The sequence below is a fragment of the Heteronotia binoei genome, chromosome 1 (assembly GCF_032191835.1).
Source record: "Heteronotia binoei isolate CCM8104 ecotype False Entrance Well chromosome 1, APGP_CSIRO_Hbin_v1, whole genome shotgun sequence".
NCBI lineage: Eukaryota > Metazoa > Chordata > Lepidosauria > Squamata > Gekkonidae > Heteronotia > Heteronotia binoei.
The window spans coordinates 257,176,820-257,203,712 of NC_083223.1; the positions used below are offsets into that span (position 1 = coordinate 257,176,820).

Sequence of the window (26,893 nt, forward strand, 5' to 3'; positions counted from 1 at the left end):
CACCAGAACAGATGCCATTTCAGAAAGCAACAGATCTGGGGGCGGAAGTGCTCCATGTTCACAAAACTACAAGCAGTCTGGACAGAGGATGAAGAGAGAAAATAACCTGTTCTTCCCAATAAGCGAGAACACCTAATGAAGGTGATTCACAGCAGGCAAGAGAAAGTACTCCTTTGCATAATGCATCTACAGTTGCCAACTTCCTAACTATATAAAGAAAGGTAAAGGTAGGCCCCTGTGCAAGCACCAGTCATTTCCATAGCTTCATGTAAAAAGCTGATCTGGTCACAATTGCACATGCTCCTAATAACATCCAGACTAGATTACTGTAATGCATTCCATACACAGGCTGCCCATGAAGACTGCTAAGAGGCTTCACAAAGTTCAAAATACAGCAGCTAGAGTCCTACTAAGAGCCCTGTGGCACAGAGTAGTAAGCTGCAGTACTGCAGTCCAAGCTCTGCTCCTGACCCGAGTTCAATCCTGGCGAAAGCTAGGTTCAGTTAGCCGGCTCAAAGTTGACTCGGCTTCCATCATTCCGAGGTCGGTAAAATGAGTACCCAGTTTGCTGGGGGGGGAGTGTAGATGGCTGGGGAAGGCAACGGCAAACAACCCCGTAAAAAGTCTGCCATGAAAACATTGTGATGTGACGTCATCCCATGGGTCGATAACGAATTGGTGCCTGCACAAGGGACTAACCTTTACCTTTTTAGAGTCCTACTGGAACCCACTATACTGAACACCATGCACCAGCTTTGTTACCAGTGGCTTACAGCTCGTATCTGGGTCCCATTCGAGGTGCTGGCTTTAAAGCCCTAAACTGTTTGGGCCCAGGCCTACAGTATTTAAAGGATCATCCCGTATCTGTTTGCCCAAGCCCTAAGATCAATGAATAGGACTGTCCCTTGGGGAAACATGCCTTGGCAGACATTACACTGGCAAGGACTTTTAGGAGGGCCTTTCCAGCTGCCATGCCCAGGCTGGGAAATTCTCTTGCCCCAGGAAAAGAGTCTGATGTTTCTTATGGCTTTGAATATATATATAGCTGGGGTCTGCTCACAGAACCAAAAGAATGGATATAAATTAACTAAAACAATAATTGTTTATTGAATTCATTTATTAGTTACTTTATCTTCTCCTCCACTTAATCCTCTGAACAACCCTGTGAAGTAAGCTAGGCTAAGTGTGTGTGGCTGGCCCAGGGTGACCCAGCAAGCTTCCATGGCAGAGCCGGGATTCGAACCTGGGTCTCGCAGATCCTAGGCAATCACCCTAGCCACTACACCACATTGGCTCATCATAAAGTGGCTTTAGAGACATTTAAAGAAGAAGTGGAAATTGGATTTATATCCTGCCCTTTACTACCCAAAGGAGTCTCAGAGTGGTTTACAATCTCCTTCCCCTTCCCCTCCCCACAACAGACACCCTGTGAGGTAGGTGGGTCTGAGAGAGCTCTGACAGAAACTGCTCTTGAGAGAACTTGTGACTGACTCAAGGTCACTTCAGCAGATGCATGTGAAAGAGTGGGGAATCAAACCCAGCTCTCCCTGATAAAGAGTCTATGCACTTAACCACTACACCAAACAGCTAATAAATAAATAGAATCCTAATATGTAGAGGCAGCCTATCTCAAACTAGAGAAGCTGGGGACAAAGCTTTCCAGATGCATCTGTCTAGCCACTGCTAGAAACAAAATACTGGACTAGATTGTTTGATCCAGCAAGGCAAACTCATTTTCTCAGTCTAAAGAATTGTGAAGTCTACATACCCTGAGTTGTCCTGCTAAAGGAAGAAAAGCCCACGTGGAAAATTTGGCCTTTGGGTTGATGCCTCAGTCCTGCACGCGTCTCTCTTTCTCTCCACACCCACAACCAACACCGCTAGATGCCACACAGCATCCTGAAGCCAAAAAGGCTTGCAGAGACTGCTGAACTTTGGCACTAGTTACCCAATAGGTAAACACAACAATTCTGCAGGAGGTAGGCCACAACTAGTTAGCCCTGGAGCAAAAAAAAAAAAAATCTGGAAAGAAATTCATAACTCGAGATGAATGCGGGGGGGGGGGTCTCTCTCTCCCTCTATTTGCTGATTTATAGCTGGGGTCTGCTTACAGAATCATGGGATTTTCACAGCACAAGATGTTCAGAGATGGTTTGCCACTGCCTACCTCTGTGTAGTAGCCCTGGACTTCCTTGGTGGTCTCCCATCCAAATACTGACCAGGGCTACTTAGCTTCCGAAATTCAATAAGATCAGGCCAGCCTGAGCTATCCAGGTCAGGGGGAGCGTCTTAGAGGGTTTTAATCCTGTTCAGATTGGATTATCAGTTCCGATTCTGTTTGGGATTTCTACCACATGCCCCGACTTTGGGAAATTCAAAGTAGTCTTTATACAGATTGTTAGAGGAGAAAACACAGAACATGTGCATTCCACTCAGTGAAGTCTGAAGTCTTCCAGGTTCTAGACCAGGGGTGGACAAACTGTGGCTCGGGAGCCACATGTGGCTCTTTCATGCGTATTGTGTGGCTCTCAAAGACACCCCCCCCACCTGGCCATTTTGGAGAAGGCATTTATCTCTTTAAATCACTTATCCAACTCCAAGCCAAGCCAAAGTTGCTTTCTTTCCACCTCACTTTTCCTCCTCCCCACTACCTCCCTCCCTCCCTCCCTCTCAAACATCTGACGTTTATTCTATGTGGCTCTTAGGTTAAGCAGGTTTGGCCACCCCTGTTCTAGACCAAATCAACCTGAACTCTCTCCCTAGAAGCTAAAATAACTTAACTGAGGCTGTCACACTTTGGTCACATCATGAGAAGACAAGAGGGACTGGGAAAGACAATAATGCTGGGAAAAGCTGAAGGCATCAGGAAAAGAGGAAGACCCAACATGAAATGAATGGACTCAGACAAGGAAGCTACGGACCTCTGTTTGCAAGACCTAAACTGTTAAGGACAGAATGAGAGCCAGTTTGGTGTAGTGGTTAAGTGTGCGGACTCTTATCTGGGAGAACAGGGTTTGATTCCCCACTCCTCCACTTGCACCTGCTGGCATGGCCTTGGGTCAGCCATAGCTCTGGCAGAGGTTGTCCTTGAAAGGGCAGCTGCTGTGAGAGCCCTCTCCAGCCCCACCCACCTCACAGGGTGCCTGTTGTGGGGGAGGAAGGTAAAGGAGATTGTGAGCCGCTCTGAGACTCTTCAGAGTGGAGGGCGGGATATAAATCCAATATCTTCTTCTTCTTCTTCATTGGACGTGATTAACTCACTGTAAGTCAAAAGTGACCTGGCGGCACTTAAAACACACACACAAAAGGCAGCTTCCTCTTGCTTAAGTGACTCTTCCCCCCCACAGAGGGGCCATGTAGGATTCAAGCCATGATGCCTTCATATAACAATCAGCTTACTGGAAAGTCACACTGGCATTATGGGAGGACCCAATTCCCCTAGTATGCTGTGGGGGTTGTTAGGTGGCCTTGGACAGCTGCTTTCTCTTGGCCTGGCCTACCTCGCAGGGTTGTTGTGAGGGTGAAGGGACTCTGAGCTGGGAATATCCAAATCGGCTGTGGGGCTAGTGTGAAACTGGTCAAAGAGTCACAGAGGCACAGGAAAAAACACAGTGGTAGAATATGCTAGTCTCCAGCTGTTCAGGAACACATCCTCAGATTCTAGGATGCAGCGTTCTCATGGCGGACATGCACACCATCAAGCGCTCGGGCAGCGTGGTCCAGTTTCGGTCGACTCTCGCCTTGTTGATGGATGTGACTTAAAATGCACGTGCCAAGGTGGCTTTGGGCTGGGAATATCCAAATCGGCTGTGGGGCTTTCACAGCAGAGCAACATTTATCTTCTGAAACTCAATCACACCCTCAGGAACGGTTTGTCATTTAATGCAGTTGACAGCTTTCCTTTAAGTTACCACTGCCAAAGCAGTGGAGTAACTCTAAAAGGGGACGGGGGGAGCTGTATGAGTGTGTTGTGTATATTTTTTAAAAAAATCAAACTCAAGGCTGAAGGAAGAAGGTGCAACAACCGCAGCCATGCCTAGAAGCAGCCATGCATGCCACCTAAAGCCTCCCCCCTTGATCGAGGTGTGCCAACGGGACAGACAAAAGAAAACAGCGATTTACACAGCAAGCTACTAAAATGCAGAATTTGCTGCCAGAGGATGTTATGGTGGCCACAGGCACAGATGGCTTTACAAGGGTGGTTAGACAGATTCATGGAGGAGAGGTCTATCAGTGGCTACAAGCACAATAACAGGAGAACCTCCACATTCAGAGGCAGACAGCTTCTGAATCCCCCACTCAGAAAGCAACATCGCAGGAAGGTCTCAGCGTCTAGCTTCTGTTGTAGTCCCTGCAGAGGAAACTGGTTGAGGGCACTGTATGAGACAGAATGCTGAACTAGATGGACCACAGGTCTGATCCAGCAGGGCTCTTCTTATATTCTGATGAACGAGCTGGCGCTGATCAGTGGCAAGAAGGTAGCTGTCTGCCTAGTTCAACCTGCCCAGAGGAGGGGCTGTTGCTCAGCGGTAGAGCCTCTGCTTGGCATGCAGAAGGTCCCAGGTTCAATCCCCAGCATCTCCAGTTAAGGATCAGGCCACAGGTGTTGTGAAAGACTGCCACTGCCAATCTGAATAGATAGTACTGACCCTGATGGGTGATTAACACATGAAATATACTGCTACAGGAGGTGGTGGTGGCTGCAAGCACAGACAGCTTCAAGAGGAGATTGGATAAAGATATGGAGCAGAGGTCCATCAGTGGCTATTAGCCACAGTATATTGTTGCAACTCTCTGTCTGGGGCAGTGATGCTCTGTATTCTTGGTGCTTGGGGGAGCAACAGTGGAAGGGCTTCTAGTGTCCTGGCCCCACTGACGAACCTCCTGATGGCACCTGGTTTTTTTGGCCACTGTGTGACACCAAGTGTTGGACTAGATGGACCACTGGCCTGATCCAACATGGCTTCTGTTATGTTCTTATGACTGAGTATAAGGCAGATTTGTATGGCCTCACATGAACTGTTACAATTTCATTAGTTCCAGGGAGGAATACTGGCATTGAAATATATTGGGGTAAATCTTTCAAAAATGTATCATTTCCCTTGGAAGCACAGATGCTTTATGCAGTATCCCTGATCCTCCGCATTTCCCAGTTAAGGGGAAAATGATGTTCAAACAGAGTACAAAAATGTTCTGACTCCAATGGTAACAAGAGAAAGAAAGTTCACTCTCAAAAACAGAAGGACATCTTACATGACATATTCATGTAGGTACATTTAACTTATTGTGAACAGATTAGCTTCAAAAAGGTTAACTTGCTACGGCTCCAGGCTCAGGTAAGAGACAGAAGAAGAGGGCCCAAAAGGAAATTTAACTATGGGAGTTTGTTATTGCCCACCAAATCAAAAGAGAGAGGACGATTATAATATGATGGAAGGCTTAAAGATAGCGGCTAAACGTAAAAACTGTGTCGTAATATGTGATTTTAACTACCTGCAGATTGATTGGGTCAATATGTATTCTGGTCGAGAGAAAGAGATTGAGTTTCTTGATGCTCTCAATGACTGTGCTATGGAGCAGATGATCTCAGTTCCTACCAGAGGTGGGGCTATCCTGGATTTGGTCCTAAGTAATGCCCAAGACTTGGTGAGAGATGTAAAAGTGATTGCGTCGCTTGGGAGCAGTGACCATAATGTTATTGATTTCACCATTTGTATAAATGGGGAGTTGCCCAAAAAGACCGCCACAACCATGTTTAACTTTAAAAGGGGTAAATTCACTGAGATGAGGAGGCATGTGAGGAGGAAACTGAAAGGAAAGGTACATACGGTCAAAACCCTTGGGGAAGCTTGGAGACTATTTAAAATTATAATCCAAGAAGCTCAAATAAAATACATACCACAAGTTAGGAAAGGCACAAACAGGCATAAGAAAAGGCCTGCATGGTTAACAAACAAAGTAATGGAAGCTGTAAAAGGTAAGAAGGACTCCTTTAAGCGGTGGAAAACCAGTCCAAGTGAGATTAGTAAAAGGGAACACAGGCTGTGGCAAATCAAATGCAAGACTGTGATCAGGCAGGCAAAAAGGAACTATGAGGAGCATATTGCAAAAAACATAAAGACCAACAATAAAAATTTCTTCAAATATATTAGAAGTAGGAAGTAGGAAACCAGCCAGGGAGGCAGTGGGGCCCTTGGATGACCATGGATGACCATGGCGTAAAAGTATTACTGAAGGAGGACAGGGAAATGGCTGAGAAGCTGCCTGAATTTTTTGCCTCTGTCTTCACTGTGGAAGATGAGAACTTTTTGCCCGCCCCAGAACCACTAATTTTGGAAGGGGTGTTGAAAGACCTGAGTTAGATTGAGGTGACAAAAGAGGAGGTCCTACAACTGATAGACAACTAATAAGTCACCAGGTCTGGATGGCATACATCCAAGAGTTCTGAAAGAACTCAAAGTTGAACTTGTGGATCTTCTAACAAAAATCTGTAATCTTTCACTGAAATCTACCTTCGTTCCTGAGGACTGGAAGGTAGCAAATGTCACCCCCATCTTTAAAAAGGATTCCAGAGGAGATCCGGGAAATTACAGGCCAGTCAGTCTAACTTCAATACCAGGAAAGTTGGTAGAAACCATTACCAAGGACAGAATGAGTAGGCACATTGATGGTCACGGGTTATTGAGGAAGACTCAGCATGGGTTCTGTAAGGGAAGATCTTGCCTCACTAACCTGTTACATTTCTTTGAGGGGGTGAACAAACATGTGGACAAAGAAGACCCAATAGATGTTGTTTACCTTGACTTCCAGAAAGCTTTTGATAAAGTTCCTCATCAAAGGCTCCTTAGAAAGCTTGAGAGTCATGGAGTAAAAGAACAGGTCCTCTTGTGGATCAAAAACTGGCTGAGTAATAGGAAGCAGAGAGTGAGTATAAATGGGCAGTCTTCGCAGTGGAGGACGGTAAGCAGTGGGGTGCCACAGGGCTAGGTACTGGGTCCCATGCTCTTTAACTTGTTCATAAATGATTTAGAGTTGGGAGTGAGCAGTGAAGTGGCCAAGTTTGCGGATGACACTAGATTGTTCAGGGTGGTGAGAACCAGAGAGGATTGTGAGGAACTCCAAAGGGATCTGTTGAGGCTGGATGAGTGGACGTCAACGTGGCAGATGTGGTTCAATGTGGCCAAGTGCAAAGTAATGCACATTGGGGCCAAGAATCCCAGCTACAAATACAAGTTGATGGGGTGTGAACTGGCAGAGACTGACCAAGAGAGAGGTCTTGGGGTCGTGGTAGATAACTCACTGAAAATGTCAAGACAGTGTGCGTTTGCAATAAAAAAGGCCAACGCCATGCTGGGAATTATTAGGAAGGGAATTGAAAACAAATCAGCCAGTATCATAATGCCCCTGTATAAATCGATGGTGCGGTCTCTTTTGGAGTACTGTGTGCAGTTCTGGTCGCCACACCTCAAAAAGGATATTATAGGATTGGAGAAAGTCCAGAAAAGGGCAACTAGAATTATTAAAGGGCTGGAACACTTTCGCTATGAAGAAAGGTTGAAACGCTTGGGACTCTTTAGCTTGGAGAAACGTCGACTGCGGGGTGACATGATAGAGGTTTACAAGTTAATGCATGGGATGGAGAAAGTAGAGAAAGAAGTACTTTTCTCCCTTTCTCACAATACAAGAACTCGTGGACATTCGATGAAATTGCTGAGTAGACAGGTTAAAATGGATAAAAGGAAGTACTTCTTCACCCAAAGGGTGATTAACATGTGGAATTCACTGCCACAGGAGGTGGTGGCGGCCACAAGCATAGCCACCTTCAAGAGGGGTTTAGATAAAAATATGGAGCAGAGGTCCATCAGTGGCTATTAGCCACAGTGTGTATATGTATACATATGTATATGTATGTGTGTGTGTATATATATATATAAAAAAAAATTGCCACTGTGTGACACAGAGTGTTGGACTGTATGGGCCATTGGCCTGATCTAACATGGCTTCTCTTATGTTCTTAAGAGGGGTCCGAAGATGAAACAGAAGGCAAGTCAGGTCCAAAGAGTCTCAACATATAACTGATGAGAGGGTGGGACCAACTGCCAGGTGTACCTGAGGGTGATAATTCTCTTAACCCTTTCCCTTCCAGATCATATTGCATGCAATATCGAACAGTCATCTCGTGCTGAGGCCCCTCCCTGGGCTGAAATTGAGCTTGCTTTTTCTGAGCTCTGAACACGCTACTGAAACATGGCAGCTGCTGATGGATAGTGGAAGTTCCAAGAGGCTATAGGCTCCCTGACAAAGGGCCCCTTGGTGAGACCCCTTCATTTCGACAAGGCACCAATTACAAATTGAGTATTCTCTGTCTCTGCCTGAGCAGGGCTGCGGCCCTTGGCTTTGCACAAGGAACCCTCTGCCATGAAGAAGAAGATATTGGATTTATATCCCGCTCTCCACTCTGAATCTCAGAGCGGCTCACAATCTCCTTTATCTTCCTCCCCCACAACAGACACCCTGTGAGGTGGGTGAGGCTGAGAGGACTCTCACAGCAGCTGCCCTTTCAAGGACAACCTCTGCCAGAGCTATGGCTGACTCAAGTCCATTCCAGCAGGTGAACATAAGAACATAAGAGAAGCCATGTTGGATCAGGCCAATGGCCCATCCAGTCCAACACGCTGTGTCACACAGTGGGCAAAAAAAAAAAAATTATATATATATACACACACACACACACACACACACACACACTGTGGCTAATAGCCACTGATGGACCTCTCCTCCATATTTTTATCCAATCCCCTCTTGAAGCTGGCTATGCTTGTAGCCGCCGCCACCTCCTGTAGCAGTGAATTCCACATGTTAATCAACCGTTGGGTGAAGAAGAACTTCCTTTTATCCATTTTAACCTGACTGCTCAGCAATTCCATCAAATGCCACGAGTTCTTGTATTGTGAGAAAGGGAGAAAAGTACTTCTTTCTCTACTTTCTCCATCCCATGCAAATGGAGGAGTGGGATTCAAACCCGGTTCTCCCAGATAAGAGTCCGCACACTTAACCACTACACCAAACTGGCTCTCGGGTATGGAATTTGCTGCCACAAGATGGTAGTAATAGCGGCAAAGATGAGATGGCTGGACAGCGTTACTGATGTAACTAACATGAATTTGAGCGGACTTCGGAGGATGGTGGAAGACAGGAGGGCCTGGTGTGACTTGGTCCATGGGGTCGCAAAGAGTCAGACTCGACTGTGCGACTGAACAACAACAAAGCTCACAAAGTAGAATTTTTGCTCACGAGACTCTGTAGCTTAGAGGGAACACTGCCCAGGACTATTCATGGAAGCATCTTCTTAGCCATTGTTAGGTTAGGTTTGGTTTATTCAATTTATATGCCGCCCTCCCCGCTAAAGCAAACTCAGTGTGGATTACAAATTCACAATGAAACAGCAATAAGACATTGAGTTAAACAATAAGTTAAAAATAATTAAATTAAAAGCAATTCAGGTGCTAATTTCAATACAATCTAAAGATGGCATTCAGTGGTCTTAAAACATCCATTGTGGGAAACTGGAAGGTGGTTTTGATGTGATACTTGGGAAAGAGCGAGCTCCAAGGCTGACAGCCCAGATCTCCAGATTAAAGGATAACCAGGTCCATCTTGCTCTGCCCTGGATAGCCCAGGCTGCCCCAATCTCAGAAGCTAAGCAGGGTCAGCCCTGTTTAGTATATGGATGGGAGACCACCAAAGAAAACCAGGGCTGTGATGTGGAGACAGACAACAGCAAACCACCTCTGGACATCTCTTGCCTTGAAAACCACACAGGGTCACCACAAGTCAACTGTGACTTGATGGCAAAAAAGGGGGGCAATTTCTAGAGTTATTAGCTTGAGATTTTGAGGTGGAACTGGGAAGTATGAGGTCTGGGGAAGGGAGAAGATCCCTGCCAGGGTATCATACCATGGAACCCACCCTTCGAAGAAGCCATTTTCTCCAGGGAAACTGATCTATGTCGTCCGGAGATCAGCTGTAATTCTGAAAGACCTCCAGGCAACCCTGCCCCCATCCTCTGAGCTGTTGCCAATCACAGTAGACCTTCTCAGACAACTTTGCAGAGTCTCACAACTTGAGGGAGGGAAGGGGCACTCAGAAACGCACTCTGGGAAGCAAAAAGCAGCAGCAAGCCAGGAAAAAGCAAGGTAACTTCACAGCAGAGGTCTTTTGGGTGGCACCAATCCAGAGACCAAAGCTGCCGCACAGCCTCCATCACTCGCCTCGACATCTCTGAGCACGACGGGGGCTTCGATTTCCACCGGGTGCCACAGAAATACAAATAAATAGCTCTAATAATCCCGTTGGCTCCCCTCCATCTGCCACGGCTCCAACGCAGCTGTCAGCATCCAAGGGAAGAAAAATAAACCAGAAAAATGCTTGTAACCCCCCCCCCCCCTCGTACCCCCACCACCGTACACACCCCTGCAAAATTAAACAGCGGAGATGTGGAAACGAAGCAGAATAACAAAGCGCTTGTCAGGGGTGGGGGGGCAAAGAGGAGAGAAAGAGAAATATTCAAATCTCCCTTGCAAGCAATTTATTAAATCCGCCAGCCTGGAAAAACGACTCTCAGTGCTAAGAGGTGGCATTCCTACAGAGGCCTGTGGCAGCCAGCAGCCAGCTCTAATGAGTGAATTATGTATCAAATCCCAAGGAACAAAATTAATGGACAGCGTGGCTACGGTGAGGATCAAACACGCAAGCAGAGGCTTGCAAACACACACACACACACAAATATTTTAAGAATTCCCTCACGTTGCACAGCCAGATTTATCCAGCACGCAAGTCCCTATGATCGGAAGCTTCCCTTGAAAGAGCAACTGTAACCTATGCCGCAGACGACATAAAAACACAGCAATAAAAACCCCCACTCGGTCGCCTTGTTAGGCTGGTTTAAATACACATTAGTGTCGGCAGAATTCAGTCGGCCTCGGAACGCACTTGCTGGCTCAACCAGCGCATGTGGCTTGTTAGGAGAGGAGACTGCGGGTACAATGAGAAACTCATAATTTGTTGGCCAGAGATGGGTGGTAAGGACGGCAGGAAAAGGGCTTACGTATCACAAAGGCCCTTTGGTGACAGCAGTGGGACTCCACACTTCACTGAGTTCTATGCACAATAGGTCTTCAGAGTTCACAGAAACCTACCGTGCACACTTCTCGTGCAGGACTCCTTGCTGTGGGCCCTCCCTGTGCCAGAAGGAAAGGGCAGGTTTTGCACTCCAAGCAATGCGGGGCCCTAGAAGAAGAAGAAATTGGATTTATACCCCATCCTTCACTCTGAATCTCAGAGCCACTACAATCTCCTTTACCTTCCTCCCCCACAACAGATACCCTGTGAAGTAGGTGGGGCTGAGAGAGTTCTCACAGAAGCTGCCCTTTCAAGGACAGCTCTGTGAGAGCTATGGCTGACCCAAGGCCATTCCAGCAGCTGCAAGTGGCTAAGCAGCTTCCCCCAGAGGAAGTGCTCTTGGAGAACACTCATCTCTTTGATAGGGGTTTTGTTGATTTGCTTGTCTGTTTCAAACCTGAGGACTGAACACCTGAAGCTGTCTTATACTCGGGGCTTTTTTTTGTAACAGGAACTCCTTTGCCTATTAGGCCACACACCCCTGATGTAGCCAATCCTCTTGGAGCTTTCAGTAAGCCTGGTAATAAGAGCCCTGTAAGCTCCAGAAGGATTGGCTACATAGACCAAGGATGTCAAATTCATTTGTTATGAGGGTTGAATTTGACATAAATGAGACCTTGTTGGGCCGGGTCATATGTGTTATAAAATGTAATGCCAGTTAGCAGAGATATAAAGGACACAAACAAAGCCAATTAAAGATTTTTTAAAAAAAACTTAAAATAAAATATGCTTAAAACATTAGCACTCGTTGGTCTTAAAGGTGCTTTCTTTGTATCTCTCACATGGGATCCAGGGAACTGGCAAAGGAAGCTCTGGTTTTTCCCTTCCTTCCCCAGGGGACCAGGAGGGGGAGGAGCTTCAGCCAACAGAAGGAAGAGAGGCTTGGCTCACTAGTTCTGCTGTGTGATTGAGCAAAGCAAGCTCTCCCTCCCCCCCTTTCTCTCCAAGGGAGGAGCCTCAGCCAATGGAGAAAATAGAGAGAACTGAGGTCAGCCGGGAAAAATCTAATGACTATCCTTGGGCCGAAAGAGATCAAATTACAGAACACCAGAGCACGGGCCTTTTCAACCGCGGCCCCTGCCCTACGGAACCAGCTCCCTGAGGAGGTGCGGGCCCTGTGGAACCTTGACCAGTTCCGCAGGGCCTGCAAGACTACCCTCTTTAAACTTGCATGTTCGGACTGCTGAAGAAGGCTGTTAATTAAGGATCTTATTCTAATTAAAGACTTATACCGCTGTGTAAACTGTATAGAATGTATAAACTGACAGAACTAGCGTCAAACACCATCGGCACTGTCAGACCAAGTTATTTTAATTGTATTGATTGGTTTTTAATGCTGTTAAACTTAAAGTTTTATATTGTTAAATTTAAATGTTTTATTTATTATTGTATGTTTTATGAAATGTTGTTAGCCGCCCTGAGCCTGCCTAGGTGGGGAGGGCGGGATACAAATAAAATTTATTATTATTATTAGAGGTTTTGCTCTGTAGCTCCTGTGCAACTGAGCAAGCCTGGCAAAACAAGCTGTGATGCAGAAGGAAGCAAGAGAGAGGGAGAAGGAAGCAGACAACAGCCAGTTGCTTGGGGGCCTGATAGGAGCCCTCTGGGGCCTGATTTGGCCCCCCAGGCCACATGTTTGAAACCCCTGCCCTTGACAGCCACTGCCAGTCACATGAACACATGAAGCTGCCTTATACTGAACCAGACCCTCAGTCAATCAAAATCAGTATTGTCTATTCAGACTGGCAGCATCTCTCCAGTATCTCAGGCAGAGGTCTTTCTCATCACCTACGGCCTGGTCCTTTCTGAAACAGGGACCCACTGCATGCAAAGCGGATGCTCTACCATTGAGCCACAGCCCCTCAAGCCTCAGTAGACGATACGAACTACTGAGGGTCTGATTAAGTATAAGGCAGCTTTCATGGGAAAGACAGGTTGCTTACCTGTAACTGTAGATCTTCGAGTGGTCATCTGTGCATTCACACTCATGGGGATAGTGCGCCTGCGCCGATCCCCGAATCGGTAACTGAAAAAGCCCGGGATTTTTTCGCGCTCGGCGCCAGTGAGCATGCGCACGCGACCCACTGCGCATGCCCACCAGCGCCCGCGCGACAATCCCGCCAGTTCCTTCCTGACCGCCGAGAGCCCCTTGTTGGAAAGAGACCGTCAGCAGCGGGGAAGGAGGGCGGGTAGTGTGAATGCACAGATGACCACTCGAAGATCTACAGTTACAGGTAAGCAACCTGTCTATCTTCTTCGTGGTCTCTGTGCTTCACACTCATGGGAGATTAGCAAGCAAGCATACCTGGAGGTGGGAAGACGGTCAGCCCGAAGAAACAGCTTGTAGCACCACAGCTCCCAACCGAGTCCTCTGCTGAGCATGCACGTCCAGCGCGTAGTGCTTCATGAAGGCATGCGGAGAAGACCAGGTAGCCGCCTTGCAGACATCAGACAGGGACACGCCCTTCAGGAATGCCACCGACGTGGCCATCGCCCTTGTGGAGTGTCCACGAACAGGTCCAGGTAAAGGCTTCTTAGCCAACAAATAACAAAGTTTGATCGTCTCAGTGAGCCACTTGGAAAGTCTTTGAGACGAAATCTTGGACCCTAACTTGGGGGCAGAGTAGGAGACAAAAAGCTGATTATCCTTACGAAACCCCCGTGAACGATTCAAATAAAACAGGAGGGCACGCTTAACATCCAACGCATGCAGCCTGCGTTCCTCATCCGAGGAAGGGTTAGGGAAAAAGGTAGGCAACCAGACTTCTAAGTCAAGGTGAAACTGGGAAACCACTTTAGGAAGGAATGTAATGTCCGGAGCCAAAGAAACCCCAGCCTCCCGAAAGGCAAGGTATGGGTAGTCACACCTCATTGCCATGAGCTCCCCCGCACGACGTGCTGAAGTGATTGCAACCAAAAATGCAGTCTTCCAAGACAAGAGTTGCAGGGAACACGTTGCCATAGGTTCAAAGGGACGGCGAGTCAACTTGTCCAGAACCAAAGTCAAGTCCCACAACTGTGGAGGGGATCTAGAAGGGGGATGGAGGCGAAACAGCCCCTTCATGAATCTTTTTGACTGCGGGTGAGCAAAAACGGTGTAACCCTCAACCGAACCATGGAAAGCAGAAATAGCTGCTAGGTAGACCTTGATGGAGGAGAAAACCAGTCCCTCGTCCATCAAGGACAAAAGAAACTCAAAGATTGCCGACAGCCCGACCGAGGCGGGCGGCAACGGGGAGTCAGCTACAAATTTGCTAAACTTCTTCCACTTCCTCTCATAAGAGGCGCGGGTGGAAGGTTTCCTGCTGCTTTGAAGCACCTGCTGGACCCTAGAGGAAAAGTCTAGGGGTCGATGAACCACGCTGTCAGTTTCAGGTGAGGCACGTTGTGATGGAGCACGTGCCCGCCCTGGGCCGACAACAGGTCCGGTTCTGCCGGGAACTGGTAAAAGGTCCCCCTCGACTGCTGGAGCAGAATCGAGAACCAGCTCTGACGGGGCCACCACGGAGTCACTAGGATGCAGCGCGGCTTCTCCTGCACTAGCTTGTGAACTACCCTCGTCAGCAAAGGTAAGGGCGGGAACATGTACAGGAACCAGCCCTCCCACCGAAGTAGGAGTCCGTCTCCCAAGGACGCCGGATCCGCACCTCCCCTTGCACAGAACAAGGGGCACTTCTTGTTCTGCGCTGTGGCAAAAACATCCAACTGAGGGTAGCCCCAAAGTTGGAACACTGGCTCTAGGAACCTCCAATGCAGTTCCCATTCGTGTGGGGAGGCTCCCCCCCTGCTGAGAGAGTCCGCCTGTATGTTGAGGACCCCCGGCAGATGTGTGGCCTTTACAAAAATGTCCCACTGGAGGCACTCCTCCCAGAGATCTATCGCCAGCGAGCATAGCCTGCGAGACACAGTCCCCCCCTGTCTGTTTATATAGCACAGGGCAGTGGTGTTGTCCGTAAGCAATGCCACAGTCTTTCCCGCTAACAGTGGACGGAAAGATCGAAGGGCGAAGTGAACCGCCAGCAGTTCTAGATAGTTTATATGGCACCAACGCAGTTCTGGTGTCCACTGGCCTCCCACACATAGATCTTCCAGATGAGCTCCCCACCCCCACATGGAAGCATCGGTAGCGATGGTCACTGTAGGAGTCGGCAGATGAAAAGGAGCCCCTTGGCAGATGTTGCTCTCTACTCCCCACCATTGCAGTGAGCGGAGAGTCCCCAGTGGAATGGTGAACCTCTTTCGAGGTGAGTCTCTGAGAGGTCGAAAATGGCGCAAGAACCATAACTGTAGGCCTCTCATGTGCAGTCTTGCGAAGCGTAGCACGCTTGTCGTCGCAGCCATCAACCCCAACATCCGCTGGAGCTGCTGGGCTGTGCCCCACCGCCGTCTTCGAAGAAGTTGTACCAGAGCGATGATGTCCTTCGCTCTCTGCGAAGGAAGAAATGCTCGATGCTGCTGTGTGTCCAATAGAGCCCCTATGAATTGGACTGTCCTTGAAGGAGTGAGATGGGACTTCTCCAGGTTGATCTGCAGCCCCAGGGTGCCGAGAAGACGCAGAGTGATAGCAATGTGAGTTGTTAGACTCTCCCTCGACCTCGCCACAAGAAGCCAGTCGTCGATGCATGGGAAGACGACGACTCCCTGCAGACGAAGATGGGCAGCCACCACACTCATCAGCTTCGTGAACACCCGAGGGGCAGTAGACAGTCCAAAGGGCAGGGCCCTGAATTGGAAATGCCGAGCACCCACTGCAAACCTTAGGAAACGCCTGAACGCAGGATGAATGCTGACATGAAAATAGGCATCCTTGAGATCCAGGGTCGCCATCCAGTCCCCTTGATTGATGAGGGGCAGGATTGTTTGCAGCGTGGCCATTCTGAACTTCTGGTACCGAATAAATTTGTTCAGACTCCGAAGGTCCATGATAGGCCTCAGGCCCCCGTCCCGTTTGGGGACCAGGAAGTAGCGGGAGTAAAAACCTCCTGTCCTGGCCTCCAATGGAACTTCCTCTATGGCTTGTTTCTGTAGGAGGTTGTTCACCTCCGCCAGCAGAGGTGGGGAAGGGGGAGTGGTAACTACCACGGACTGGTCTGGGGTCTGAATAAACTCTATTGTGTAGCCCTCTTTGACGATGGACAGAGCCCACCTGTCTGTGGAGATCAACTCCCAGGCAGGCAGGAAAGGGCGTAGACGGATGGAGGAGTCGACAGTGGGAGCGATGACGCGTGCCAGCGGGAAGTCAAACCCCCTGCTTCTGTGGCCGGGCCCCTTTAGACTTATTAGAAGGCTGGCCCCCGTAACGGTTTCTGCCGTTACCGGAGTAGGATGGTCTTTCGGGCTGTTGAGAACGAGGACGCCACTGCTCCGGGGAGAACTTTTGGTACGTTTTTTTGGACCAGGGTTTGGACCATTGCTTGGATTTAGGGGACTTGGAGGACGACTGGACACCCAAGTTCCTAGACGTCTTGACACTCTTGTCAAACTCTTGCAGCGCCGTGTCAGTTGTGGCGCTGAAAAGTCCGTCACCCTCAAAGGGTAAGTCCTCAATAAAGGTCTTGGTGTCCTGATGGAGTGCCGTTGACCTGAGCCAGGAGTGCCGGCGGATGCAAACTGCCGAAGTAATAGCCTTGGCTGAAGCCTCAACCATATGTTTCGCCGCGGCCAGCTGCTGTCTGGCCACAACGAGGCCTTCCCTCTGCAATTTCATTGCCGCCGTCTTCTTATCCTCGCTTAAAGAGGAGAGGAAGGGGGAGAGCTGTTCCCACACTGCAAACTGATATCTGGCCATGCATGCAGCGTAGTTGGCCACCTTAATGCCGAGAGCCCCCGCCGAATAAACCTTGCGGCCCATGACATCAATCTTCCTGCCCTCCTTGTCCTGCGGGGAGGAATGCACCTTCCTGGCCTTCGACGAGGATGAGACCACCACTGAGTTCGGACGCGGGTGGGTAAATAAGAATTCGGCCCCTGCCTCCTGGACCCTGTACATATGGTCCAGCCGTTTGGAAGAGACCGGTGTCGAAGAAGGCTTCTTCCAAGGTTCCTTGATGGCCTGAAGGATCACCTTGGTGACCGGCAGGGCCACTGCAGTGGACGTGTTGCGTTGCATGATGTCAAACACGTTGTCATCCACTACAGGCTCCGGCTGAGTTACAGGCAGTTTGAGGGTAGCAGCAATTCGCCTCACGAGGTCTCCGTAAGACTTAAGATCCTCCGACGGCGAAATCGGGAGATCTTCCGCCGTTTGGGGACCCGGTGAGGGTTCCAACTCCTGCTCTTCAGTTTCCGACTCCGACGAAGAGGAGTCTCGCTGGGTAGAGTGCTCCGAGAACATCGGGGTCGATTCTCGAGGTGGAAGCTGAGTCAGCGGTGGTCTTAGCGGGGTCTCGATCGGAACCAGCTGACGGTCTGGGGGAACCGAAACCGATGCCGACGCCTTTCGGGATCGATGTGAAACCCTCGACATCGAAGAAAACTCCGACGCTTGCTCCCAGTCTGGATAGTCGTCGGGGTACCAACGAACGGATTCGTATCTGGAGTAGGGAGGCTGCCACCTGCGCTGTTCCCATGGTGGTATCGGGAAGCGCTGGAGAACGGGAAAACGCTCTCGCCTCTGTCGGGGCTTGAACGGCGGGTCTACGACCGGTGCCGAAGCATCCACCTCCGACGCCGAATCACTGATCGACCGCCGACGGGAGCCGGAAGATGAGGACCGTTGTGTGAGGTCGATCTCAGGCTCGTGCTCTGACGCCGACAGCCGACGGACTGATGGACTCCGAATCGGTGAGACCCGCGCCGACTTTGACGGTTTTGTCGAAGTCGGTGCATCGCCCGACGGGGAAGGAGTGCGGGGTCGCTTGCGCTTCTCCTTCGACTTCGCCTTCGCCTTCTTAGGAGCTCGGGTCCCCGAGTCCTCTCGGCGTTTCTCAGCGGGCGTACTCGAACCCTCGTGGGAACGGTTTGTAGCGCCACGCTCCTCCGGCAGATCCAAAGTCAATATCGGAGCGGCATCGGCCGATGCGAGCTCCTGTGCCGGGGTGTCGGTCGACTTCGGTGCCGATGACTCCATCGGTCGATGAGGCCGAAGCGCCGATTCAGTCAGTGCCGCCGATAATCGAGCCGCGCGGTTCTTTCTAGTCTGTTTAGAGAACCGAAGGCAATGCGGACACGACTCTACCCTGTGCGTTTCTCCAAGGCACAGCAGGCAAAGGGAATGGCCGTCCGGAGGGGCGATCTTCTTGCCGCAAGCACGACAGCGCTTGAAAAACCCCCAGCGACTTTCCATAAGCAGCCGCCCGAGAAAAAACTCTCAGTTAAAAACGACTGAGAGAAAAGTGGGGGAAAGCGAAAACGGAGCGCCCCAAGGGGCAAGGCCGCCAGACAAACGGAAAAAAAAACGCTTTTTTTTTTTTTTTTTTTTACTAAACACTATCTAACTATCTAACTATACACTATGACTAACTAAGGAACTATCTACACAGCGAAACGGGCAAAAAACGAGAGAAGAAAAATCTCACCGACCGGGGAAGCAGAAAGTGAACCTCTCTAGCGCGGCGGTCAGAAAGGAACTGGCGGGATTGTCGCGCGGGCGCTGGTGGGCATGCGCAGTGGGTCGCGTGCGCATGCTCACTGGCGCCGAGCGCGAAAAAATCCCGGGCTTTTTCAGTTACCGATTCGGGGATCGGCGCAGGCGCACTATCCCCATGAGTGTGAAGCACAGAGACCACGAAGAAGATCTTGGGTTTTCCCAGTCTAAGTCTATTACTCTAATCTCTGTATTAAATTGGCTCTCCCACTCTGGGATGGAGGCTAACCTCACTCCCTGCCAGCCACTGATTTACAAGCCCGCTTGAGTCTCCGCAGTCCCATCAGTGGCATTCTACCTGCCGGTCACACACAGATGTGATGAAAATTGGCATGCGTGCCCTGAGAGAGAATCACAGAAGCAGTTAAGACCACAGCTGTGGGGAACAACAGTGCCAAACTAAGGCATGGCACGACCCAGTACAGAACCCGGTCCAGCTGAACTACTCGAGAGCGTACACTAGCCTCCTCCTCCCACCCCTCAGCGCAGCCTGCCAGTCAATCAAATTTTCTGCAATGCAGACGCTTGTCTCAGGGCTACGTACTCCATGTGAGACATAAAATTTGTTTTGTTTAGATACTAAACCAGGAACAGCTGGATTCTACAACCGGCATAGATCTGGCTCATTGTGCAGAGCTGCATGACAGACCACTGGCGTAGGGTGGCAGCTGAACCGCAGGTCAGAAAGTCTCCAGCTCAGATCCTGCAAAAGTGCCCGGTAGCAGTAGGCAAGCCTCTCTCTGTCCTCTCTACAGGAATGAAGATAACAATCCTGACCAGGGCTTTTTTTGTAGCAGGAACTCCTTTGCATATAAGGCTACACCCCCCTGATGTAGCCAATCCTCCAAGAGCTTACAAGGCTCTACTATAAGCTCTTGGAGGATTGGCTACATCAGGGGGGTGTAGCCTAATATTCAAAGGAGTTCCTGCTACAACCCCCCCCCCCCATCCTGGCCTACCTTATAGAGCTGCCTTATGAATTACAACACAATAACGGGAACAGCTTTGACTGCTCTGTGTCTGTGTGTGCGTGTGCGTGAAGCACCGTCAAGTTGCTTCTGACTTATAGTGACCCTATGAATTCATGTTCTCCAAAACATCACTAACAGAGGGCCATGGATTCCTTGATGGAGTCAGTCCGTCTCATGGTCAGTTTTCCTCTTCTCCTGCTTCCTTCATCTTTTCCTAGCATTATGGTCTTATCCAGTGACTCTTGTCTTCCCGTGATGTGAGCAAAGTACAATAGCCTCAGTTTAGTCATTTTAGCTTCCAAGCACAGGCCAATCAACTAAAGTCCAGCAGCAGTCAAGAGAACAAGAAGAGTTTCAGGGTAAAAGCGTTCAAGATTCAAAGCTCCCTTCATCAGACTCAGTAGAACAGTTTGGTGCAGTGCTTAACTGCACGGACTCTTATCTGGGAGAACCCGGTTTGATTCCTCCACTTGCAGCTGCTGAAATGGCCTTGGGGCAGCCATAGCTCTCGCAGAGTTGTCCTTGAAAGGGCAGCTTCTGGAAGAGCTCTCTCAGCCCCACCCACCACACAGGGTGTCTGTTATGGGGGAGGAAGATAAAGGAGACTGTGAGCCACTCTGAGATTTGGAGTGAAGGGTGGGGTATAAATCCAATATCCAGTATCATCATCTTCTTCTTCTTCTTCTCCTCCTCCTCTTGTCGGAAGGTGGGAGGCGTACTATCAAGAATGCTGCTAAAGGATGGAAAGATGCAATGAGTTTCACAGTGTACCATGTCCTCCTTCCCTAATTAAAGTGGTCCTGTGCAAACACAGATTCCCCCAGGTGGATTCTTTTCGCCTCGCCAGCCTCCTGCGGAAACCAAGTCTCTCCCTAAGCGCATATAAGGGGAATGAATACACTTCCCCTGCTTCCCCACCCCCACATCCCTCCTCTCCTGTGGCAATCTCCCCTTTATGGCTCCTTGGGGCAGGAACCTGTCTTCCCGCACTCCACAAAGCATCAGGCACCCTGGGGGGTGCTAAATATAAAAACACGCTCATAATATTCATCGTAATTTGTTCCAGCGTTGCTTTTTAGCACTCTGGATCATTAATTTTGTCTCACTAGCTCTAAGGAGGAGCTACGGAGGCAACTGATGCCTTAAGTCCTTATAGCGCTAGAACATTCATTTGACATAGATTTCAGCGGGCACCACCCACAGGCTTTCAAGCCTACCTCTGCCACCCCTGAGGGAGACAGCAAGCTCTGAGATCCTCGGGGCGCTGAATTCTGCACCCAGCTGCACGTTTACACAGGCACATTCCTGCCTCATCTTCTCCTCACTTAGTGCCTACTTGCATATGCAAGCTTCTCTCACCCCTAAGGACAAGAAAGATGCAAAAATAGTTAAAGCCAGGACTGTCACCAGGACTGCTTTTTCATTGCTTGCGTGTCGTTCCAACTTTTCTAAAGCCAAGCAGATCATTACAGAGGGCAGTGAAGCTGATCTTCAGCAGAACAGCTAGATTCGAATCCAGGAGCGCCCTAGAGCCCAACAAGACTTTCAGGGTGTAAGCTTTGACTCTCTTTGACTTTCCCGCCAAACGGGAAAGACAACTGTGAATGGCACACAAAAGGGTTGTCTGTACTGTTTGGTGGTTGTTGCTATACACAGGGGTGGAATTCCAGCAGGAGTTCCTTTGCATAAGAACATAAGAGAAGCCATGTTGGATCAGGCCAATGGCCCATCCAGTCCAACACTCTGTGTCACACAGTGGCCAAATACACACACACACACACACACTGTGGCTAATAGCCACTGATGGACATATTTGCTTATTAGGCCATACACCCCTGATGTAGCCAATCCTCCAAGAGCTTGCAAAAAAGAGCCTTGTAAGCTCTTGGGAGGATCGGCTACATCAGGGGTGTGTGGCCTAATATGCAAAGGAGCTCCTGATAGAATTCCACCCCGGAACTGTGGATTCATAGGTTGGTTATTTCAGCTTGAATAAAGCCAAGCTTTATTCGTGGCTCTTGATCCCTTGCCATTTTATAACTGGTATACCAGCAGAAACCTTAACCCAAATGGCCCAGGCTAGCCCAATCTCATCAGCTCTTGGAAGCTAAGCAGGGTCTGCCCAGGCTAGTATTTGGATGGAAGACCACCAACGAATACCAGGGTTGCTACACAGAGGCAGGCAATGTCAAATCACCTCCGAATGTCTCTTGCCTTGAAAACCCTCCAAGATCACCATAAGTTAGTATCAAATACTGCACAGTCTTCATTAACGATGAGTTCTGTTTATTCAGTCACAGACACTTTATTCAATAACAAAGCTGTATCAGGCAAGACCGGGTCTTGCTAAGACGGAGGAGTCACAGGTAAACAATCAGATATATAGGCTGGTTCAGAACGTTACTTCATTTGAGTAAAAAGCACCTTTTTTCTCTACCAATGAAGCAGCATCCCAGCACCTAGCATTCCAACTACCCTTATCTGCAAGCAGCGACAGTCTCTTGAAGGCTCCGGCGTACCAAATATCTCAGGGTGAGAGATGAAATTCGTAAGTTTCAGAGACTGCATAAGAATGATTATACAGTCAGCTGCTTCTATAAGCACAACAGCACATTGTTACAAAGTCTGAACCATCGTGGAAGTACTTATGGCAAGGGAGCACCTTGACAGTTAGCTGTGTCTTGATGGCAAAAAAAAAACCAAAACCAAAAACCGCACACACATACCATCAGGCAGATATCTGACTCATTTGAAATGTGGTGTTGGAGGAGAGTTTTACAGACACTGTGACCCACCAAAAAGATAAACCAGTGGGTTCTAGATCAAAGTAAGCCTAAGCTCTTCCTAAAAGGTAAAATGATCAAGCTGGGGCTATTGTAGTTCGGTCAGATCGTGACAAGACAAGAGTCACTGGAAAAGACAACAGTGTTAGGAAAAGTTGACAGGAGCAGGGAAAGAGGAAGACTCAGTATGAGATGGGTGGAGTCTATAGCCACAGCACTAGGGTTGCCAGGTCCAATTCAAGAAATATCTGGGGACTTTGGGGGTGGAGCTAGGGGACTTTGGGGATGGAGCCAGGAGACATTGGGGTGGAGCCAGAAGCAAGGTTGAGACAAGCATAATTGAACTCTGAAGGGAGTTCTGGCCATCACATGTAAAGGGACCGCATACCTTTTAAATGCCTTCCATCCATTAGAAATAATGAAGGATAGGGGCACTTCATGGTCTCCTGGTCCAATCTTTTTGAAGAGGGAGTGAGGAGAGGCACTGAATGCTATGCTAAAAATTTGGTGCCTCTATCTCAAAAATCACTCCCCCCCCCCCCGATCCCCATGGATCAATTCTCCATTATACCCTGTGGGAGTCAGTCTCCACAGGGAATAATGGAGTGCCAGGCAAACATTCCCCTCCCTCCCCCCAGCTTTCTGATGACCCCGAAGCGGGGGGGGGGAGGAAAGGAAAGGTCCCCTGTGCAAGCACCAGTCGTTTCCAACTTGGGGGTGATGTCGCATCATGTTTTCACAGCAGACTTTTTACAGAGTGGTTTGCCATTGCCTTTCCCAGTCTTTTACACTTTCCCCCCAGCAAGCTGGGTACTCATTTTACTGACCTCGGAAGGATGGAAGGCTGAGGCAACCTTGGGCCGGCTATCTGAATCCAGCTTCCGCCAGAATCGAACGCAGGTCATGAGCAGAGAGTTCAGACCACAGTACTGCAGTACTGCCCTGCCCCCACCTGGGGATCGGCAACCCTACACAGCACTCAGCTTGCAAGACCTCAGCAAGGAGGTTGAGGATCAGATGTTCTGGAGGCCATTAATTCATAGGGTCATCCTGTGTGGGAAGCAGCTTGAAGGCACTTCACACAAACACACACACACACCCCACCTTAACAGCCTGAATAGCCCTGACTAACCAGATCCTGTCAGAGCTTGGAAACGAAGCAGAGGAGGAGGAAGAGATTGATGATGATGATGATGATGGTGATGGTGATGATGATGATGATGATGATGATGATGGTGATGGTGATGGTGATGATATTGGAGTTATATCCCCCCCTATACTCTGAATCTCAGAGTCTCAGAGCAGTCACAATCTCCTTTACCTTCCCCTGACAACAGACACCCTGTGAGGTAGGTGGGACTGAGAAAGCTCTCTCAGAAGCTGCCCTTTCAAGGACAACCTCTGCCAGAGCTATGGCTGACCCAAAGCCATTCCAGCAGGTGCAAGTGGAGGAGTGGGGAATCAAACCCGGTTCTCCCAGATGAGAGCCACGCACTTAGCCACTACACCAAACTGGCTCTCACTTGGAGGGAGACCACCATGGAAGACAGGGGTGGCTATGAAGAGGAAGGCAATGGCAAATCATCTCTGCTTGCCTCTTGCCTTGAGAACCCCCTGCTTCTGGGCTTGCCATGAGCCGGCTGCAATTTGAGGGCAAGCAATTATTATTATAGTGTCTCAGCTGGAAGCCCGGAAAAGGCCAAAAACGACAGCTGGGGGAACCTCTCCCCTCTTACTTCTAAGCAGGTAAAAATGGGTTTCAGTGCAGGAGGGATGGGATGGGCTTTTTTACCTTGCTAAGGTTCCACAGCAAAGTAGCCCCCACCTTTAAACTGTTGCGATTTTCTGTCTAGACGGGCCCCAGGACATTGCTCCTGATGGTGGTGCTTTAATTACTGTGCCACTTACGACTAGATGGGGAAGTAATTAAACCAGGCCGGGGGTAAGCATTCCTCGCACGTTCGCCTCCCTTTGGGACAATCTGATCAGAGGGATGCCGGCTTCTTCACTCCTGCCTCATCTTGATCAAGCCAGGTCTTTCTGACAGAAAAACAAAAATCTAGGTCACTGTCATTGGGAAACTGGGGGAACAAAAGGGGAGGAAGGAAAGAATAAGAGCGCTTTCTGCGGCGAACGGTCTACGCATCTTCGGTACCCCTCACAATTGCCAAATTAAAAATTTAAGGGGGAAAAATCTGCATCTCTCTCTCGTTCTTCATTATAGACCATCTTATAATGTTTAATATTTCGGTGCAATGAGAGAGAGGGAGAGAAATCAAAGCTTCATGTGGCAGTGACCCAAGGGGGAAATGAAAGCAAGTCACTCTCAAACCAAATGAAGAGAGCTCGTGAAAGCATATACTCCCAAAATCTCTATGGTACTTTTTTTTTTTTTTTGCCATCAAGTCAGAGTGGACTTACGGTAGCCCCATGGCGTTTTCCAGGCAAGAGATGATCAGAGGTAGTTTGCCATTGGCTGCTTCTGCATTGGAACCTATCCGGGTCAGGGCCTCCAAGATGCAACTGGACCTGACTCTAGCTCTTCTACTGCAAAGCGACTTTCCTGAGACAAAGCACTCTCGATGTCTCAAGAAGTTGGGGTATGAGCAGCCAGTGTGATGCAGTGACAAAAAAAGGCTAACACCATCTTAGGGTGTGTCAACAGAGGCATAACATCCAAATCACAAGGATGTGGGCAGAATGGAGCGGGTGCAGAGGAGAGCGACAAAGATGATCAGGGGACTGGAGACCAAACCCTATGAGGAAAGGCTGAGGGACGTGAGAATGTTCAGTCTGGAGAAGAGGAGGCTGAGGGGGACATGATTGCTCTCTTGAAGTATTTGAAGGGCTGTTGCTTAGAGGAGGGCAGGGAGCTGTTCCTGTTGGCAGCAGAGGAGAGGGCTCGCAATAATGGGCCTAAATTAAGAATGCGAAGGTACCAGCTGGATATTAGGAAAAACGTTTTTACAGTAAGAGTTATTCAACAGCGGAATGGGCTGCCTAGGGAGGTGGTGAGCTTCCCCCTCACCGGCAGTCTTTGAGCAGAGGCTGGACAAACCCTTGTCAGGGATGCTCTAGTAAGTAAAGTAAAGTAAAATTTTATTTATATCCCGCCCTCCCCCGCCGAAGCAGGCTCAGGGCGGCTAACAGCATTTCAAGTAAACAATACAATAATAAAAACATTAAATTCACATTAAAATTCACATTAAAAACCAGTCAATAGTCAATAATTAATTAAAACATTCCTAAATTAACACTGGCGGTAAACGTTATTAATCTGGCGGTAAACATTAAATTCAGTTATTGGTGAACGCCTGTTTGAAGAGGGCGGTCTTGCAGGCCCTGCGGAACTGGTCTAAGTTCCGCAGGGCCCGCACCTCCTCTGGGAGTTGGTTCCAGAGTTGTGGGGCCGCAACGGAAAAGGCCCGAGTGCGGGTGCTTTGAAGTTTAACTTCTTTTGGCCCAGGGATATTCAGTCTGCTTTTCCCCACTGACCTCAGTGCTCTCTGGGGCTCATATGGGGAGAGACGGTCCCTCAGGTAGGTCGGTCCTTGGCCATATAGGGCTTTAAAGGTTATGACCAGCACTTTGTACTGGATCCGGTATACGATTGGCAGCCAGTGCAGTCCGCGCAGCCCCGGCCGTATATGTTCCCATCTTGGGAGACCAAGTAACAGCCTGGCCGCCGCGTTCTGCACTAGCTGCAGCTCCCGGGTCCGGTACAGAGGCAGCCCCATGTAGAGAGCGTTACAGTAGTCCAATCTTGAGGTGACCGTCGCGTGGATCACCATTGCTAGGTCCCGATGCTCTAGGAAAGGGGCCAGCTGCCTCACCCGCCTCAGGTGGAAGAATGCTGACTTGGCAGTGGCTGTTATCTGGGCCTCCATTGATAATGAAGGCTCCAGTAAGACGCCCAGGCTCTTCACCCGCTGCGCCGTCTTCAGCGGCGCCTCGTCAAAGGCTGGGAGAGATATTTCCTTCCCCAGAGTGCCACGACCCACATGGAGAACCTCTGTCTTCGCTGGATTTAACTTCAGCCCACTCAGTCTAAGCCACGTTGCAACTGCCTGCAAAGCCCGGTCCAGGTTCCGCGGGGCGGAGGCGGGCCGGCCGTCCATTAGTAGATAGAGCTGGGTGTCATCTGCATATTGATGGCAACCCAGCCCAAATCTCCGGGCAATCTGGGCGAGGGGGCGCATATAGATGTTGAATAACATCGGGGAGAGAACTGCTCCCTGGGGCACCCCACAGTCTAGTGTGCGCCTCTGGGATCGCTCACCCCCAATCGCCACCCTCTGTCCCCGACCCATGAGGAAGGAGGAGAGCCATTGTAAGGCCAGCCCCTCAACCCCTATGTCGGCGAGGCGGTGGAT

At 49.4% G+C, this 26,893-nt stretch overlaps 1 protein-coding gene across 2 annotated transcripts in view; it reads right to left on the bottom strand.

Annotated features, from left to right (window-relative positions):
- The window catches only part of PC (pyruvate carboxylase), a 548,480-nt gene that overhangs the window by 460,926 nt on the left and 60,661 nt on the right, over window positions 1–26,893 (bottom strand). Inside the window, exon 1 of one of the 2 annotated variants that reach the window (XM_060253977.1) lies at window positions 1,769–1,787. The exons of the other annotated variant lie outside the window; for it this stretch is intronic. The gene's annotated coding sequence lies outside the window, so the exon portion shown is untranslated. Of the gene's footprint in view, window positions 1–1,768; window positions 1,788–26,893 lie in introns of those variants that run through there. 2 annotated transcript variants of the gene reach the window in all.